Source organism: Eptatretus burgeri, chromosome 12 (genome assembly GCF_056783735.1).
Source record: "Eptatretus burgeri isolate ZD-2024b chromosome 12, Ebu_testis_v1, whole genome shotgun sequence".
NCBI lineage: Eukaryota > Metazoa > Chordata > Myxini > Myxiniformes > Myxinidae > Eptatretus > Eptatretus burgeri.
This window is the reverse complement of record NC_140972.1, coordinates 63372439-63387642: the sequence shown is the minus strand read 5'-3', so window position 1 is coordinate 63387642 and position 15204 is coordinate 63372439. Positions and strand designations below refer to the sequence as shown.

The window sequence follows — 15204 nt, the reverse complement described above, 5'->3', positions numbered from 1 at the left end:
GTGCTCATTATTTTAACAGTCATCTGTGCATTTTTTTCAGTCCTCGTTTAATCATCTTTGTTCTTCATTCAGTCCACAATTTTTATTTGCTGTGCAATTGCTGCAAGGTCTTGAAACAATGATACAACTTCAGATGCTTCACTGGATTTGATACGTTGCCTGCAAGCCTCTCGTTTTTCTGGAATATATTGTGAAGTTTGCCATGTGATGCTTATAATGTTATGTGTGTTTATGCTCTGGTTAAGGTGGAAGTTAAAAGGCTTGGATATAGGGTTAATCAATTTGATGGCACTTAAAGTTCGAATGAAAAGTTCATTATTTTAAACACTGGCATTGTAGAACAAGTCATGCTTCCCAGGAAACACCTCAATTCGCTACCTTCTTCAATCCATTGCTTTGTTTGGGTCTCTTAGCTGGCCTTGTGATCGAGATGTCATGACTTCCATATTGTGGCATGGTTTGGTACACCCAGCCCCTCAAGGACATGGCTTTACCTTCCATGTACACTGTGAACGTTTATTTTTTTGACAGGAGTGAGGCTCTTAGAAGAGCAAGGTAGAAACGGCAGTGGGACAAAAATCAAGGGAATTGATGAACAGGAAAATAGGGGAGGGTTGAAGGAGGAAACTGAAACTAGCATGTAAAATGGTTGAGTTAGGAAAGGTTAGTGGGAGCAATAAAGATCATGGGTCATAATTGGTGATGGCAAGAGATTTTGGAGTACTTGAAGAGATTGCTTGATGCCCTGGGGGAAAGAGTGAGACAAAACAACCTCTGGAAGGTAGTTTCAGAGACGGGAGAAGCAATAAATAAACGAGTTTAGGTGTGCAATCAGCCCGGATTTTGGAGGATAATCAAGGAGGGAAGTAACTGGAAGAACGTGTGCAGCTGCAGTTTTCAAGGAGGGTTGAAAGACAGAGAGAGCAGAGGAAATAATGGTGGAGAATAGACGATATAAATCAGAGACTGCCGACTTGCCTGCTTTATGAGCGCAACAGGCCTTGAGCTTCAGCCTCACCACAGGAAATTTCAATAAGTTTGAGAGCTTTCAATTCCATACAATCCTGGAGCGACAGATGCGATGTTGGGTTGCCAACCCATAGTGGAGAGCAGTATTCCATTGAGCGATGGACAAAGGCTTTGATGTGACTGTGAGTAGTTCTTATTTTCCAAGAGAAGACGTAGATCGACAGAAGAAGCCCAGTCTGGGGCTGGCTTTGGAGGCCAGCTTTGCTATGTGGTCAGTCCAGAAAAGGCAATGGCTGATGGTTATCGAGGCCTATAAGTTCAGGAGACTGAACCTCTTCCAGTGGATAATCAGGAAAATAGATTGGTGGGTTTGTTTGAAGATCATTCCAGAGCAATAGGGTGACACTGAGATTTTCCAGGATTGAAGGACATTTTCCATTAATTAGACCAGAGTCAGGTTCCAGTCTGACATTATGTTTGATGTTTTCTTTTTTGTATACATGGTATAGCTAGAAATGATTATTTGAGGCCAGTGGAATAGCTAGAGCAGAATTGAAGGGAACAAAATGGAAAGGGGGAAACACCCACAGCAGAGTACAAATGAGAGTGAAAGTGAGATCAAAGGGAGGGGGAGAAGGACATACACATGGGGATGAACAAGCTGAATGAAACACAGCAAGAAGAGGAAGTGGAAAGCAGGGATATAATAAAAAAATGACCATTTTTACAGCCATTTTTCCCTGCTGTGCAGGGGTTAGGCTTTTTCTTGAGGCAATGTTTTTTACGGCCGGATGCCCTTCCTGACGCCAACCCTGGTCGCCTCTTACGACACACAGGGATATGGTACACCTATCCTAACCGGGGCATACACCGGGACCAGTACACTGGTACTCACTTCGCCGACCTCAGATGGATGACAGGCTGAGTCAACCCCCTGGTGTTAATTCAGCAGCCAACGGGGCTTGAACTCAGGATCCTGGGATCCCAAGCCGCCACCCTAACCACTAAGCCAACACCAGGCTGAAGTGGAAAGCAGGGATGAAACGGAAAAAAAGCAATTCATCTGACAACTAAAACAAAAAGAGGTGGGGTGAGGGGGGGGGAGGTGTGATCACAATAACCTGAAAAAATGGAGTTCTTGGGAATGGGGTCATTTGGGGTAGAATATATGAGTATGGGTGGGGGATGTCGAGGTAGTGGTGAACATCTGTCTTGAAACCCTGGAGGGAAGATCAGGACTGAACAGACTGGGGAAGTTGGTTCCATAGGTGCAAGAAAATAAGAACAAATGAGTGGAGGTGAGCAGTGAGCATGGATTTTGGGAGTTTAACAAGAATAGGGTTACTATCAGACCGTGTGCATCCTGCAGAAACCTGGGAGTGATAGAGCCAAGATAGGGCAGAGGGTGCAAAAAACAAAAATGAGGTGGTAATATACAGAGAAGCCACCAACCTACTGCGATGTAAAAATAACAACACAAGACACCCAGCTTCATCACAGGAGATACCAATGATTTTGAGGACCTTAACATGTTTGCATGAACTATAGTTTTGACTGCACCACACAACATCAACTGAAAAAAAAAACAAAAAAAACGGAGGCATTGCTTTTGTGGGTAACTACTGGTAAGAAAATATTTTTGGTAGAGATATCATGGTTTATTTAGAATGCAAAATCAATGTTATGCACTTTGCTTTGTTGATGAAAAACAAGGAAAACAGTATGACATGAATATATTTAAAATATGTGCAACAAACCTGTTGGAGGTGGGGAGAGAGAGAGGGGGAGAGAGAGAGCAAGAGAGAGCAAGAGAGAGCGAGAGCGAGAGCGAGAGAGAGAGACAAATGTGTGACTCTCCTTTAAACATCCATTATTACATCAAAATGGATTACCCAACATGATGTCAAACTAGTCTCATTGATCTATGATCTCATTAATCTATGAAGATCTTCGGGTCCATCTCCAGATTTTTTTTATATGGAATGAAGAGAAGAAGAGGAATTGAAAGGGAATCATTTTTAAATTTTCTGAATTTCCTTTATAAACTAAAAGGCAATACAGAAGCATGTACTTTGAAAAGAACGTACATGCACTTAGCCAAAAATAGTGATCACTTATGTTTGATTAAGGTTTTGCCACAACAAATATGAGGATATTTAATTGGCAAAAAAACAAACTTACTTCTGGCTTTTTTTTTATCCAAATAGCTGTAAACACCATTTTATCAAAACTACATCATACATCACAAATAACACATGACAAAAAAGAAAGAAAGAAGCAACTACAAAAGTACTGTAATTCGATCAGTAAATCCTTGTATTTCATGAGGGCCTTTCATTTAACGAACTATTCATGTGGAAGGATCGTCAAAAAGGAGCAGCCTTATCAATCCAGGAGGAGGTCTATAGAAAACAATATCACCGAAAATGAGAAAAGGAAAGAGCTTGAATAGAGAAGTGCATAATAATACAACACATTGCAGCGAACATGTGATATTAGGCCAGAGCTGGTAATGAGAATGAAATGCATTGAATTCACTATCTTTGTGACAAGACTTCCATAAAACAGAACTGAAATATTCTACTTTGTGTGATATCCAGGCAAGTGTGGATTAATGAAACACTTTTGCTCATTTTACCAGCTGTGCACTTTATTTTGACTATAGCTCAGGCCATTTGGCCGCATAACTTTTTTTTTCAAGGTCATATCAAATTCAAATCCATTTTATAGGAAGCAGCCTTCATGCAGCGATGTTTTAAATGGTAATTTCTTATCGCTCTTCAGTGGAGCACCGGTTCCAAATGTTAAGATGTTGATGACAGGTTTGGAAACCTGCACTTAAATGGATTTTTTTTTTTTTTTTACATTAGCCCACATTTTGAAATGCTCAAGATCTGCAAAAGAAGAGATGAAAAAAAGTTGTACAGACTTTGAAATGGCCAAGGTCTGCACGAGAGGAAATCACCTCATCAGCTAACATAAATCATCACAGCACCCATTTAAATGTCTGTTGTGAGAACTAAAATTTTCTTTATATTCAAATTGTTCAGAATATATGTTTATACAGTATATACTAGCGGGGTGTGCCAACACATTGTGTAAACATTCAAACTGTGAGATCCATTGTCTCTGGTTGCTCGCCTGCATTTGTTTTTTTTCCATTTATTTATATTTTCATATGTGGATGTTGTCCGACAATTCTATGATTTTTCCCGGTGTAGCAGCTTGGATGTCCATCAGCATGCAAAATTTCAGCTTTCTATGTCACCGGGAAGGTACCGATTTTTAATATGTCAGTGAGTCCGTCAGTGGTAAGAAAGAGCTTTATATAATATTCAATGGCGGATCCAGGGGGGGGGGTTCACTGGGTGCACGTGAACCCCCCTCCCTTCCTCAAGTTATGTCACATGATCGTGTGAGATAACACTGGACAATCGGCAATTGCACGTCTTTTGCTTTCATTCAGCAATTAATCCAACCTGCAATACCTTTCTCCGCTGGTTCTACATCAATCCTTGCAACTAATTGTTTAGTTCTGGTTCCGAAGAGAGAGGCAACATTTTCGGTCTGACAGCAAAGCGCAACACAAACCTGAACTATTTCAAAGTAATTCAGTTTCAGTGGCTACATAGTCCATTATTACAACTAATGACCTGATGATCTGCAATGGCAAGCTTAGGCTTTGTGCTTGGGGTCTTGGGGTCATTTCGCCACATTTTGTGCTTGTCCGTTCGATGTTTTCATCGAGTTGTTTTGGAAACATTTTGCGTATTTACATTGTTGTAGTAAAGATACATCGCAAAGATTCCAAAATCTTCAGCTTTTCTTTAGAATCAGTTAGTGACAGGCCTGAGGCCTTTTCGTCAAGAAGATATTCCTAAATTTCCCTGTGGAGAAAGTAAAGTTATGGACACTGCTAGCTTTGTCCATACAAAACGGATACGGATATCCATCTCGGATATGGACCATGCTGGATCAATCAAAGAAAAGACAAATTCGAGCTAGGAACATTTCTACACTTCTCTGGATGGATTAACTGTTTTTTCCTCGATTATTACATTGACTTTAATAAGGCTTGGGGGTATATTTCACGATACGAGGACATCTTAACCTTCAGTAAACCCCCCCCCCCTTAGCCCCTAAAAAAGTTCTGGATCTGCCACTCAGATATATATATATATATATATATATATATATATATATATATATATATATATATATATATATATATATATATATATATATATATATATATATATATATATATATATATATATATATATAATGTGTGTGTGTATATTTACATTGGTCATGTATATACTAAATATGCACAACCCTCACCCGAACAGCTCAGTGTATATATATATATATATATATATATATATATATATATATATATATATATATATATATATATATATATATATATATATATATATATATATATATATATATATATATATATATATATATACACATATACACCCATCCATATATCAGGACCATACTCTGTACAGAGTGTTGGTGCTGCTTAAGCAGTCTCCTTGGTGATTGGACACAATCCTGGACGGGTCGCCACTCCGACACTGTATACCAGCAAGCTACCACTCATTTTGCCAACCTTGGAAGGATGACAGGCAGAGTTCACCCCACCTGGTATTATTTCAACAGCCGAATGGGGTTTGAACTCAGGATCATAGGATCCCAAGACCACCACCCTAACCATTAAGCCAACACCAGGCATATAATATAAAAAAAATATATATATATATATATATATATATATATATATATATATATATATATATATATATATATATATATATATATATATATATATATATATATATATATATATATATATATATATATATATATATATAATGCCAAGTGACAATGCCAAGGACCAAGATACATAGTCCCGGCTAAAAGGAACGGATCGTTGGGAATAAAGTCCCGGCTCGGTTTGGATACGGAACATGCTGGATCAATGAAAGAAAAGACAAAAACGAGCTGGGAACATTTCTACAAAGGATTTATTAACAGGCAGGCGAGGAAAAGTATGTGGCACAATTAATCGCTTTTATTGTTGTGTGTGAGCAGAGATAGGAAGAAAGAGTAGAGTTATCCCGATATAATTCTTGTACAATCTTTACTTGAGCAAGGACAAGCACCATGACACACACACACACACACACGCACACGCACACGCACACGCACACGCACACGCACACGCACACACGCACACACGCACACACACACACACGCACACACACGCACACACACGCACACACACGCACACACACGCACACACACACACACACACACACGCACACACACACACACGCACACACACACACACACACGTTAATGAAGAGAAAAAGGAGATGATGAGGCCAACGGTCTCTCAATACCTTGCACGATTGCCCGACCGGCGACCGCACCCCCATTATGTTTTGGGGGGGGGATGCTCCGCTGGGCGATACCGTCCTCCCTGACAGCTGGCGCATCGTCTCTAACTTCGTGGCACTTTGAGCAGCTAAACGTCGATCCAGAGAATGGCGCACCCGCAGGCGTGAAGGAAGGACTTTGGGCGGAGTCAGAAGGCGGAGTCCACAGCAATGGGCGGATGGGTGGAGTCAGCGGCAAGGCGGTGATGAAGGGGTGGAGCCAGCAGGCAAATGGGTGGGTTGTCAATCCTTGGCCAGGATGAGCAGGCGGGAATGAGCAGACAGGAGTAGTGCGCAGGAACGACGACAGGAACGAGCACTGGAACTGGAGCTGGAACTGAAATCCACCAGCAGACGGGAACGTAGTGCAGGAAAAACGACCACCAGTCCAGAATAAGCCAGCAGGAACGAGCAGACAGGAGCGGTGAGCAGGAATGACACTGCTGGCGGCTCCGCGACCCGTCCTTTTATAGACCCTGTGGTGCGGGCGGGGGTGACAACCCGAATAGGGCGCTCTGGTTGGGCCCCGGCCAGCACACGGGCCAGCCACCATGACCGGAAGTGGCTCCACTTTACTTCCGGCCAGATGGTTCCAAACTGTGAAATTGTGTCGCTCCGAGCACCGTGACACGAATCACCCTGCACCGAACTCCCGGGCCGCCCACGGCGACCGGCGGTCAGTGCCGGTCAATGCGCTCCCTCTCTGTAAGCCATGAGGCCCGAGCCGTGCAGCGCGACTCTGCCTGGCTGTCGATTCACTGGGTGGAGAGGCGAGAGGACGTTCGCCATCCGCGGGAGACACCCATGGCCACGGTCGTCGGCGAAGTCTGACGGTAAGATGCTGTGGTAACACATGCACACACCTGAACATGATGTGTGCCATTCGTGCCCCGCTCCGTGTGCGATAATAAATTATCCTCGGACTGCAAGTGGGTCCGCCGCCGCCATGAAGCACGTGGCCATTTATCAAAGGCGGTGTCATGTGCACGGTGCCTGCCCTGATCTGTGTCAGGAAATCGAGGGAAAAGTTTGGACATAATTATTGTCCGTCGGGTTGAGTTGAAGAAGAAGATACAGCAGATATAATTATTTGATGAAGATTCCAATTGAAAAGAGGACAGATATATTTATTAATCTCAGAAATGGGTTGAAGAGTGCGCCGCGCGTGCGCTGTAATTTGTTAGCATCTGGTGTGCTGCTCCGCCTATTTCCTCGGCACGGCATTCCTGCCGCGACGCGGTCATGTTGGTTACTCTTCTCGTCGCCTGTACAGTGGGTGGGTCGTCACTGTGCGGTTGGTGATGCAAGGCACGCGGCGATGATTTTTACAAATGGGTGTCCGAGTGTAATGCCTGCCGGCTTTCGCGAGGACCCATGTTCCACATCCAGGTGCGCGGCTGCGTGTTTTTTTTTTATTTTTTATTTTTATTTTTTTTAAATCGATGGGTGTCTGAGTGTTGCGCCTGCTGGCTCACGCGAGGACCCCTTGCTTGGATTTACCTCAGGTACTGTGGTGAATTGAAGGTTGTGACGTGCGATCACATGTTGCACGGCTCGAGCACGGAATAGATAAAGATAAGGTTCCGCTCGGTCGGGGGGATTGTCCCAGGGGCATTGTCGTTTACGGCGGCGGTTCACTTGGTGCTCGTTGAATGGTGAGAATTGAGAGTATATCGGACTCCGGGCTTATAATGATTTATTTTGCGGTGATTAGTTGCACGTGTATACCTTACTGCTTATGTACTCCTTGCTGCACCTGTATCCCCTGATGTGCCCGTAGAAGCGGCTTCAATCAAATGGAATAAAGCCTACACTCTGAAGGTTCTTCTCTCGTTTTCATTTCAATTTATTCCATTTGGTTTTCTCGGCTCTCTCAACCAACGATGGACAAGATCTACAAACCAGAGAGGTTCGACGCAGACCCAAATGCGACTGACTCAGAAATGAAATGGTCGCATTGGTTCCGTTCCTTCTCACACTATCTGACCATCATCGAAGAGGAAGCCGACAAATTGGCCGCCCTTGTGAATCATGTCTCGCCCAGCGTGTACAGGCTCTTCTCGGAGTGTGACACCTACGAAGCAGCGATCGACGTGCTGCAGGCGCTCTACGTGAAGCGCAAGAACGAGGTATACATACGACATCTTCTCAACACACGCAAGCAAGTAGCCGGGGAGACAATCGATCAGTTCCTGCAAGCTCTGAAACAGCTGGGAAAAGACGGAAGCATCCGGGCCGTAAACGGCGAGGAACACCGAAATGAAACGAGGCATTTATCCAAGGACACAGATCAGCCCACATACGGCAACGCTTACTAGAGAAAGCGCAACCCACTCTTGAAAAGGTAGTCGACCAGGCTCGAGCGATGGATACGGCTCAGCAGCAATCTGAGTCATTTGGGACACCGATGCTGCTAATGAACGCCGCTACGGTGGAAACTCAAGGAACCTCACAGACACAGACACAGCCTGACACAGGGGATGGAGAAAAACCCGAGGAGTCGGATACCCAGACCTCGTCAAACTCCTCAGCAACTACTCCGGTTGGTAAATGCTTCTTTTGTGGGTACAAAAGACACCTCCGCCACAAATGCCCCACCAGAGATGCCACATGCATGAATTGTGACAAGAAAGGGCATTATGCCAGGGTATGTAAATCTACTCTAAGGAGAAATAAACCCACTTCTGCGGCTCTCTACTCACAAAAGAAACTAACTGCACCCTCACCGGGGAATCTATCCAAGGCTATCATCAACGTACGAATTAACGGGCATATGGCTGAGGCTCTGATTGATACCGGTAGCTTTGAAAGTTTCGTCAACAGCTCGCTCGTGAAGGGCAGGAAATGGAAGATCCACCCGACAGACAATACGGTATGCATGGCCGCTACATCACTACAGTCCCGCGAACGAGGGTACTGCAATGTTGAATTGGACGTAAAAGGGTACACGCATCGGGATGTAAGGGTACTGGTGCTTCGTGATTTATGCGCAGACGTAATTCTGGGTCATAATGTCCTCAAGCAGCACACGAGCGTCGAAATACCCTTTGGAGGAAGCAAACCTCGTCTAATTTTAAATGCTTTGACCATCGCCGAGGTAACGTCCCCCCAGCTGTTTGCTAACTTGTCGCCGGTCTGTAAACCGGTAGCGATCAAATCGCGGCGATATACCACTGCTGATATGAACTTCATCACTTCAGAGACCAAGCGATTACTGGAAGAAGGAATTATAGAACCGAGCGATTCGCCATGGCGCGCACAGGTGTTGGTCACCGCCAATCAGAATCATAAGAAACGAATGGTTGTCGATTATTCCCAAACGGTCAATCGTTTCACCCAACTCGACGCCTACCCTTTGCCGCGCATAGACGAGATGGTCGAACGCGTGGCCAATTATAAGATATTCAGCACCATCGATTTGCGAAGCGCCTATCATCAAATTCCCATCCGAGAGGAAGACAAACCTTACACCGCATTCCAGGCAGGTAGACGCCTCTACCAATTCAGGAGGATTCCGTTCGGTGTCACGAATGGAGTAGCTTGCTTCCAACGAGTTATGGACGACATCATCTCAGATGAAAACCTCAAAGATACTTTTGTTTACGTGGACAATGTCACAGTGTGCGGTAGGGATCAGGGGGAACATGATATGAATCTGGACAGATTCTTGAGCATTGCTAGAAATATAATCTGACTCTTAACTACGAGAAATGCGTATTCTCGGCAAGGTCAATTGACCTTCTCGGCTACACGATAGCCGACGGCACGATTAAGCCTGATCCTGAACGATTGCGCCCACTTCGTGAGCTACCCCCACCTCAGGACCTGCAGACAATGCGCCAGGTGATCGGCATGTTCGCTTACTATGCAAGATGGATTTCCCAATACTCCGAGAAAATACATCCCCTAGTGCATTGCAAAAACTTCCCACCAGATGCCGCTGTTGTAAAAGCTTTCCACAGCCTCAAAGATGATATCAGTAATTCCGTGGTATTATCGATCGATAGCTCGGTGCCCTTCGTGGTGGAAACAGATTCTTCTGATCACGCGATAGCTGCTACGCTTAATCAGTCTGGGCGACCCGTCGCGTTCTTCTCGAGAACTCTCTCTGGAAGCGAGCAGAGACACTCGGCAATAGAGAAGGAAGCGTACGCCATTGTCGAAGCCCTACGTAAATGGAGACACTATTTACTGGGAAACCATTTCACGCTCGTCATGGACCAACGATCCATGTCATTCATGTTTGATGGGAAAAATAACGGGAAAATTAAGAATGAAAAAATTATGAGATGGCGGATAGACCTAGCCTGCTATAGTTACGACATAGTTTACCGGCCCGGGAGGGAAAACCCTGCTGCAGATACCTTCTCTCGGGTCTACTGCTCGGCGACAATCAGTCGGGCTTTGCAAGACCTCCATGTGTCTCTGTGCCACCCGGGGGTAACCAGAATGGCACATTTCGTGCGCAGACAAAACCTTCCCTATTCTATTGAAGATATTAAACAAATGAATGCTTCATGCCCTGTTTGTGCTGAACTAAAACCCAGATTCTATGGCGCGGCTTCTGGCAGATTGATCAAGGCCACTTCTCCCTTCGAGAGACTAAACATTGACTTCAAAGGGCCCCTGCCGACCGCGACAGACAACAGATACATATTCACTGTTGTTGATGAATATTCAAGGTTCCTTTTCGCATTTCCGTGCTCGGATATGACCTCGGGCACTGTCGTGAAATGTCTGTCTGACCTCTTCGCTATGTTTGGGAAACCTTCGTACATACATTCAGACAGAGGGCCGTGTTTCATGTCGGCCGGGCTAAAACAATTCCTATTAGAGCACGGCATAGTAACTAGTCGAACGACGGGTTACAACCCACAGGGTAATGGGCAGGTGGAACGATATAATGGAGTTATTTGGAAAGCCGTAACTCTGGCGTTGAAATCGAGAGGACTGGGCCCCGAGCGGTGGGAGGTTACCCTTCTCGACGCTCTGAATTCCATACGCTCTTTGCTCTGCACGTCCACCAATGCAACTCCTCACGAACGAATGTTTACTCACCAGCGGCGTTATGTTGACGGCCAATCGGTGCCCAACTGGATAACCCATCCCTGAACAGTGTTCATGAAACGCCCGGTACGACAAAGCAAGTATGAACCCATGGTGGAGGGGGTCAAACTCATCGATACTAATCCAGAGTATGCTCATGTCAGGCTCCCGGATGGCAGGGAGACCACTGTGTCGGTTCGCCATTTGGCTCCCTCAGGTACTCCTCCCGCAGGTACACCACCATCTGGCACTCCTCCCTCTGACACCCCCTCCCCAGGTGTTCCCCCCCCAGGAACTCCACCCGAGAATGGTGGCGACGGAGCTGCCGCGTTCCACCCGAGAGCGATCGGGGAGTCATCCCCGGCACGAGTCGAGGCTCACCAAGAGGATCGAAAGCCTCCCTCAAGTGAAACCGCCATTTACTCCCGGAGAGGTCGACGGATAATACCCCCTCGCCGACTCAATCTGTAAAGGGGATTATCGGCATCCTCGATGCTCATGCTCCTATATGCTCGTTACATCATATATCGATGCTCATTACCATGCGCCTACAACTCAAAATAATCCTCACTGCTTGGCATGTATGCTTCTGTAGTTTAGATAGTTTGCGTTGCTTGAAATGTATACTCCTGTAGCGCTGAAGTAATCATGGTGCGTTAGTTGGGCCTCTAGTTACATTTTAAAGATGGGGAAAATGTGGTGAATTGAAGGTCGTGACGTGCGATCACATGTTGCACGGCTCGAGCACGGAATAGATCAAGCTAAGGTTCCGCTCGGTCGGGGGGATTGTCCCAGGGGCATTGTCGTTTACGGCGGCGGCTCACTTGGTGCTCGTTGAATGGTGAGAATTGAGAGTATATCGGACTCCGGGCTTATACTGATTTATTTTGCGGTGATTAGTTACACGTGTATACCTTACTGCTTATGTACTCCTTGCTGCACCTGTATCCCCTGATGTGCCCGTAGAAGCGGCTTCAATCAAATGGAATAAAGCCTACACTCTGAAGGTTCTTCTCTCGTTTTCATTTCAGGTACAGAGAAAAAAAAAAAAGAATAGGAATGGGTTGAGAGAGATTTAATCAGACCGAGCTCCGAGATTTACACAACGCACTGTTCCGTTCGACCGACGAGACAAGAAGGAAGGGACTATCTGAACGTACATTAATGAAATAAGTGACTGGAGACCACTGCATTCTTGAGGTCGGACATACGTCACAGTCACGTGACTTCGCTTGGTAACGCGACCGCCATATTGACAAAGGGGAAATCAAACGCAGCACCGATCACAGACGCACGTACATCGTGGTTTTACTTGCACGCAAAGCCGAGTGATTTGTTTTGTTTTTTTCTGTCGATGTATTTCAGATAAATTTTGATACATTGTGTTCACCCAAGTGTTTGCAATGTCATATCAATATATAGAACATTTGTGAGGTGATGCATTGGCCAGATATCGAGCCAAAATACAGTTAATTGGCCTTGATTCTTGGCCCTACCAGTACCCCGGTGATTTGTGGATCGACAATCCGAAGGAATGGCCGAACGTGCAATACCCGGACGTATACACGTATCTACTCAAGACACCAGGTATGTAATTCAATTTTAAACCAAGTTTTAACTGTGTATTATCAAATATTACTGTACTGGAGTGTTAATATATTGTTTCACTTCTTTATGAACTCCCGAGCTGACGTGGCTAGTTAGTAATAGTTTTAATTGACCTGCCTTGTCCGTACTGTGTGACGGTGAGTCATCTGTGCTAGTTGTGGGTCACTCACTCATCCAGCAAGAATGTCAATGAATGAGTAAAATATTGCTCACATTCATGTTTTATAAATTCTGTCTTATCCCTGATTTTAATTATGTGTATGACTGTGTATGAGCGTTGCCGTATGTGAGTGAGCATGTGTGCCTGTGTGTCTCTACATTTTGTAATGATGTAACAGTGCATGGCTATTTCTTGTGGCTGCTGGTTATTTCCATTTTATAACACATATATAGCACTAACCTGATACAAAGTGCGCTGAACAAACGTAGGTGTAATCGGACTTTGGCTCCCAAAGCTTCCCCACGGCATCTTGCGTGCCACGATTGATGGCTCTAAGCCATAGAAGTCTCCTCTCTGGTTCAGGAGCCCAACTTGGTATGAAATAAAAGGAGAGTTCTGAATTTTTTGCCTTGTTATGAGTACAACTGAAAATACAGCAACTTTTCGGCATTGTTGCAAATAATAATGTGTAATAAAGGCTACGAAAGAAACAAACTTGTAACAGGTACGAGTCGAGTGCCGTGCGATAGCGCTAGCGCTGCATACACCGCTGCAACGCATAGCAGGGGCGATTCGAGCGAATGAGGTACTTTGTTTTCCCTTCGTCAGCGTTGCTATGCGGACATTGCATTATGGGTCAGCGAAGTTCCCAGATGTCCGACCCTGAGAATGTTGGCTGCAATTGTTGTTGGAGGGATGACGTTTCCAGAACCGCAACAACATACATATATATATATATATATATATATATATATATATATATATATATATATATATATATATATATATATATATATATATATATATATATATATATATATATATATATATGTAGTTACGGATCTGGAAAGCATAAGCATCCAACATACAGATGTCCCAAAAGTCAGTTGTGTCATTAAGTAATGTATGTGTGTAGTAATGTATGTGTGTGTCATTAAGTATTGTATGTAGTAAGTAATCAGATCCCCTTCCTTTTGTCTGGTGGGAGAATCAAAGGCATGCGTTGAGATTTCTTTTAGTTAGGTTATTACATCTAACAACCATCCCATCTGCATGACCCCTCAGTCCATTACGATCCACGGAACCATCGCGCTTGCAGCCCTCGGTTCACGGGCCACATCGCACCTTTTCCTGAGATGGATTCCCGAGGATGTTCAAGGTAGTTTCACCACCACGACCTTTCTCGAACATGCATGGAGCGGAGGGTTGGCTTTCTCCAAACAAGGCTGATACCCCGCCCCAGAAAGGTATGCCGTGGGACCCTGTCCAATCAAAGGCGGACATCGAGGTGTGTTCACCAAGGCCCCTCCCTGCTGAGGGAAGTCCATAAAAATCCCCGAGCACTCTCTGAGAGGAGAGTTTTGGTGGGTTTTTGCTATCACGAAAGGGGTTTTGCTGTTAGGAAGGGGTGGTAACAGTGGTTGTTACTTGGGCTGTAACGAGGGTTGAGCAGAAGGTCGTCGAGGCAGCGAGCGTGTCTTTGGCCCTCGACAAGGAAGGAAAGAGCGACCCGACCCCCTCCCCCCCTCCGTGGACCCCGGCCATTCACCACCTGAGCTCCGCCATGAACCTCGAGTTCCACACGTGCGACTGGGGACCAAACCAGCGACCATTGTCAGTTGTCAGATGCCGCAGTATGGAGTACCCCCTTTTTCTGACGGCCAGGTACCCATCCGAACTCTGACCCCCAGCTTATCTCTCTCCTCGGCTGTGAGTGTCCAATAAAGAACTCTGGGTTTCTTTTCATTTGTGTGTGTCTCCGTGTGGGCCTGTCTTAAAGTAGAACTGAATAAGTGTTTTTGGATCATTGTAAATATTCTTTGCTTGCATATTCGTGTTGTCTTGCTTTGTGTCTTCATTTACTGTAAATAAATCATCACAGAAATGTTCCCAGTCCGTTTCCGTCCTTTCTTGAATTGGTCCAGAATGGTACAGATCTGGGTTTAGGTGGGGTTTTATCCCCAGTAATTG

At 45.0% G+C, this 15204-nt stretch overlaps 1 long non-coding RNA gene across 1 annotated transcript; it reads left to right on the top strand.

The window, feature by feature from the left end:
- The first annotated feature begins 7655 nt into the window (after nucleotides 1-7655).
- LOC147015759 (uncharacterized) lies at nucleotides 7656-14961 on the top strand. Its single transcript, XR_015049832.1, has 3 exons — nucleotides 7656-7808; nucleotides 12965-13052; nucleotides 14299-14961. It is a non-coding gene; the product is annotated as an uncharacterized LOC147015759 (long non-coding RNA).
- Nucleotides 14962-15204: the final 243 nt, after the last annotated feature.